This window comes from Lolium perenne, chromosome 7 (assembly GCF_019359855.2).
Source record: "Lolium perenne isolate Kyuss_39 chromosome 7, Kyuss_2.0, whole genome shotgun sequence".
NCBI classification, from domain to species: Eukaryota; Viridiplantae; Streptophyta; class Magnoliopsida; order Poales; family Poaceae; genus Lolium; species Lolium perenne.
In genome coordinates, this window is record NC_067250.2 from 69,791,804 (window position 1) to 69,797,529 (window position 5,726).

At 40.1% G+C, this 5,726-nt stretch overlaps 1 long non-coding RNA gene across 7 annotated transcripts; it reads left to right on the plus strand.

Moving 5' to 3' along the window:
- Nucleotides 1–291: 291 nt before the first annotated feature.
- Nucleotides 292–4,396, plus strand: LOC127317165 (uncharacterized). 7 transcript variants are annotated; one of them, XR_007860934.2, is made up of 3 exons: nt 295–792; nt 911–2,855; nt 3,369–4,396. It is a non-coding gene; the product is annotated as an uncharacterized lncRNA (long non-coding RNA). The 7 variants fall into 7 exon arrangements; XR_007860937.2 differs by having other exon boundaries at nt 4,204–4,396; XR_007860935.2 differs by having other exon boundaries at nt 296–792; nt 911–2,680; nt 2,776–4,396.
- Nucleotides 4,397–5,726: the final 1,330 nt, after the last annotated feature.

Below are 5,726 nucleotides of genomic sequence, written 5' to 3' on the forward strand. Positions count from 1 at the left end.
TTGGTACGGTGGATCTGAAGTTTACTTCGGGAAAGACCATCCAGCTGAAGAATGTGAAACACGTTCCATCCATTAATAAGAATCTCGTTAGCGGATCGCTTTTATGTCAAGATGGTTTTAAGTTGGTTTTTGAGTCCAATAAAGTTGTAATTTCCAAGTGTGAACAATTTGTTGGAAAGAGTTATGTGTGCGGAGGCTTGTTCCGCTTATCTTTGTCAGACTTATCTCTACTACTTAATAAAAAGGGGGAACCGGTTCCGTCGTCAATCGGTACTTCGTCCGTCCTTTGCTTCGTCGCACCATGAGATTGATCGCTCGCACCTGCTTTGTCGCGCACCCAAAAATAACTGCTCATGAAATAACTTCAGCAGGAAATCCGCCACCGAATCCTCCCGTCAATCTTGTGCTCTCCTCAACCGCCGACGCTCCACGCCTCCCGCCGCGACAACGCCCTACCCCCATCCCTCAGGCCTTCGTGCGCGCCTCCACACCACCGCGTAGTCGCACCAGCCGCCCTCCGTGCTCCAAGCCTCAAGCCTGCCGCTCACCGAGATTCTGGCCGTTGCGGAGACCCGTGAGGTTAAGACCAGAACGACAAGATGTTCCTGCAGAAAAAGCAACAAGATGGGAGAAGGATTCGTGGAGCAGATCTGAGCGCCATCTCGTGTCGTGGGTCATCTTCGTGAGATTGGCACCCCTCCTTCCTCATGCTCCCCTTCTTCTCTCCCAGCAGCAGTCATGGTGGCTTAGCGGCAGCCCTGCATCATCGATGGACGGGAGCCCGCCCTGCCGGTAGGACAGAGACGATTTGCCATCTTGATCTATGCCTGCTCATTCTAACGCCTTTCTCATGTTCGATAAAATGCATACCCACAATAAGATGACACAGCTCATGCTCTTTCATTGGTAGGAAGCTTGGACATTTCTCACTTGTGTTGTGCGACATCGAGGTCAAGAAGCTGCCTCCGCCTCTCCTAGGTCCAAGCCAGGCCTCTATACACGTAGAAGCACCGACAACCCATCAGGTTCTTTCTTGCTTTTTGAGTCTGTGCAGAATTTATTTCCACAACTCATTGTTGTGACCCTTCTACAAATATATTACATTTGACTCTTTTTTTCCATTGAGTAATGGTTCTTGGGTAATGCTTAGGTTGAGTACAGGGTAATATGCGGGTCTACTGCTTGCGGGGGTTAACACATGCTATATAAATTCAGAGCTTTAAAACTATACTTGTGGTGAATTCTTTTCTTTAGGTTGCTATTGCGTGATCTTTTCTGCCCAGGTAACTAGAATGTTTTCTATTTTAAGTCGTCTTGATTAATTCTTGATGAAGTGAAGTGATATGATCAGATAATTCAGTTGAGAAACAGTATGATTCCCTGAAGGGAGGATTTGAGCTTGTAATTAAGATTGAGATGGCAAAGGTTTCAGGTAATGATATTTTTTGTTTAGAAGAGTTAATAATATCTTGCATTCATGGGTGAAGGTTTGGTTTAATTACGCTTAGGTGACGCTGGTATTGTGTTGTCTCTTGATTAATATATGTGGATGTTGAATTTGATCTGCTCCGGTCGGAGTCCGACTGGATGCATACTGTGATATAGCAGATTAATATTGTTGTGTTGTCTCCCACCCAGGTTGTTTTGTTGCCGTCTCCCCTTCGAGTATCGCGTAACCACCTCCAATATGGCCATGCCACCACCCCCAGGAGTCCAGGACCGTGCCGCCACATCCTCCGACAATGTAGGCGAGCTTCCTCCTTTACGTTATTTTGCACTGTCTAGATATCTGATTTATGATTGTCACTTTAAGTTCTTTCGCGAAGTCCAATTAATGATGATTGTTACTGTAAGGATACAACCATAGAGGGAATATTATCGCCCCCAAATCCCCAATGATTTCTCAAGCTTCGTGACCAAAGCACACCAGTCTGAATATCCATTCTTGCCTTATTTCTTGTTCTATAAATCTCTACTTCACATTGCAAAGCACCCGGTTCCCTATTCTGTTTAATTTAGTATATGTACCCCAGGGGTGCTTTTTACAAGATATTAGGTTTCATACTTCCATTGGCATCATACAAATAATAGAGAAAATATGTACACCGCATCGCCTGACATATCCGCTCATTAACTGTGGTAAGAGCATCTCCAACGGGCGCTCTAAATTTGGCGCTGTAAAAATCACTTTACAGCGCGCTCTATCCATATTTTGTGCGTGAGGGCATATTCACCTCCAACAGAAGCTCTAAACCTTGGAGCTGTAAAAATCCGTACTTGTTTCTGCGCGCGACGGATACAACACGCTCTTTCCGGCGCGGTAGATATAGTGCACGATATAGCGCTTTTGCCTCAAGCTGTATTTTACATCGCGGGTTAGAGCGCTTGTTGGAGCATAATTTTGCGCCCACGCGCTAAACCAGCCGCTTTTTTTGGATACAGCGCGGGATAGAGCGCCTGTTGGAGATGCTCTAAACCCTTGTAGTCCACTGATGTATACACTCATTGCATACACATTGCTTTCCAGGTTACATTTTGTGTTGAACCCACAGTTGGTTTTCAGGTTACATTTGTGTTGGTGGAATGATCTGGTTGAATCTTTGTCTCTTCGTAACATGAAAACCGGAACTACTGCTAGATGGTTATGTTCTTAGACTGTGTATGATTCCACTTCAGAATGGTTGGTTGCTGGCTCGTCTAATTTCCGTCGAACTGTAACCGTTTTGCGTTTTGTATCCCATATATAAATAAGCAAACATATTGCATTGGTGTCAGAATCATTACTACAGCATAGCTTCAGAGGTGTGACAAAACCTGTCAGAGTATCAATGGAGCTAGATAATGGGCTTAGCCAGGTAAAGATCTGTTAATCTTTTCTTTTTTTGGGGTGGATGTCAATCAATATTGCTTATATTTCACTATTAGTTTATCTCGTGCTTGTTATTTTGTGTTTATACACAAAAAATTATTAAGATGTTACAAAAGTTCCCCCGTCAAGAAAGCCCCTACACAGCCGGTAAGCATACTAAGTTGTTGAGGTGCCCCATATCCTTAAGTTGGTTAAAGCACTTCCAAGTTTTGATAATTTCCTTATACTTTTATAATCACAGATAAAAAGCAGCTTTTCTAGAATTATAGTTGTAATCAAGGGAATGCCAAGGTTTAGTGGTTTATCGAGTCTATATCATGTATTAGCCAAGCGTAGTGCCACTCTGAGTCAATTGTTTCATAGATTGCCTTAGGTTTGGTTTTGTAATGCTGCTTTTGTTTCTTAGGGTGTTCTTGCCCAAATGAGCTGACATTTCCGCTCATTAACTGCGGTAAACCCTTGTAGTCCGTTGATGATGTATACACTCATTGCTTTTCAGGTTACATTTTGTGTTGAAGTGAAAGTTGGTTTTTAGGCTACATTTTGTGTTGATGGAATGATCTGGTTGAATCTTGGTCTCTTCTTAACATTAAATCCGGAATTACTGCTAGATGATTCTGTTCTTAGATTGTGTATGATTCCACTTCAGAATAGTTGGTTGTTGGCTCGTCTAATTTCTGTCGAACCGTAACCATTTTGCGTTTTGTTTCCCATATATAAATAAGCAAAGATATTGCATTGATGTCAGAATCATTACTACAACATAGCTTCAGAGGTGTGGCAAACCCGTGAGAGTATCAATGGAGCTAGATAATGGGTTTAGCCAATCTTTTTATTCAAGCACTGCAATAGATTAAGATATCCAATTACTTAACACCCTAACTACCAGGCAAATATGACAGTTTGGTAAAGTATCGATTTGTATTATGCGTGCCAACGAAGATGGAACCATGTGCACAACCAACATATCCATGATTTTCTCTCGTGTACTTAGTTTAGTGTATCAGTGTAAAACTGCACTGATAATTTTGGCACCATCTATGTTTTTATTCAAGCACTGCAACTGAAATGTTTCTCATCAGAAGGTTTACTACGTTCAAGGGCATGTGAATCAATTGGTTGAGTACTCTGCTTCAATTTTTTTTGGCTCAGTACTTTGTTTCCTGAAATCTTACTATATGCAGTGGTTTTTATATTGTGCTTCACATGGAGCTTTCCTGTTATGTCACGGCAGCCTTGTGTGTATCTCTATTTGTGCCCACCTTAAGTGTGTAGCTTTTGCTCTATAATGTATTTTTCCACTTCAATACTTAATTTGATGACTTCATTTGCAGGCCTAGAAAATGAATGCTCTCCAAAAGATCAGCAACGATTTCCTATATTTGGATGTCACTTCCGAGCATGTATAAAGGGAGAGTATTAGGATTATATATAGGATTAGTAGAACATCATATTTTGAAGCGAGAATATACTGTATGTTGTGTATTCATCAGATAGTATTCATGCACCGAATGGTGATTCAATTGATTTAATTGTATCTTCTTAATGCACTTTTACTCTCATTTCTGGTATGCCTTTTGTAAATTATATTTTGCTGTTGAGAAAATACTTACAATTTTATAGCCGCTCAAACCATGGAGTCCAGAAAATAATATTTATCTTGATTTTTTAAAATCCGTAAAGGTTGTGTCAACACCTTACTATGTTGCTTGAAGTCTGTTGTTACTTCGGTAATGTTGTAGTGTATATATAGAATATTATTTATGTGTAAAGAACTTACAAAGTGAGGTGTTTTAACTGTCTTTCAAATGATCTCTGCAAAGTGAGGTGTTTTAATGGTCTTTGTGCATATCAATCATTGTGCAGGTCTTTGTGCAACTGATGATTTGCACAACTTAATAGCGCCTAAATATTTTTATATTCTTGCTTCACGGCATTACAAAAGAGGTGATTGGATTCAAATTCAATGAGCCATGAGTGATAATGCTTGCATATGAAAGTTAGTTCTTATAGGAGGAAGAGGGCAACCAGATGGGAAGGATATCAAAAAAGTAAGGAATATATGTTGGTTCGTCTAGGATGGTGAGGACATAGAAAAAGGTACTCACCAAGAAAAATGATTGTGATAGTGACGCACATTAGTGAAACAAATCGAACAACTTAATCAAGGACGATTAATTCATTTGGTTGACTCGTCTGCACTATGCTATGAGAGTTAATTGTTGGATCATTGCTTTATATGCACAATATGATATTGAATTATAGTTTTTTATCGAATTACATTTAAAACAACATAAAATCTTATTATTTTTGTAATATTATGTGGTTATATTTTTTCGTACATACGAATTACCATATTAAAGAAATTTAGAACCCGTGCATCGCACGAGCATTTAACTAGTGTACTCAAATTATAATCAAGCGATCGTGGTGGAGAGTATTTTTCCAACGAGTTTGATTCTTTTTTGTGCGGAACATGGTATTATCCATGAGAGGACGCCTCCCTACTCACCTCGGCCAAATGGGGTGTGATACGTTGCAAACGTATCTATAATTTTTGATGCTTCATGCTTGTTTTACACCAATTGCTGTATGTTTTATGTGCACTTTGCATCATTTTATGATATTTATTGGACTAACCTATTAACAAGTGTCACGGTGCCAATTTCTGTTTATTATGTCTGTTTATTGCAGAAAATGTTCAAAATTGAAAGTGCTCGGAAAATTCTAGAAAAATCACAGAAATTCTAATATACCAGAAGACTCCGGGAGCCAGAAGGGGAGACGGATGGGCTGCTCATCATTATTAACTTGTTGTTCATCAAGCCTGGGATGTTCATTAAGATCCAATATATTG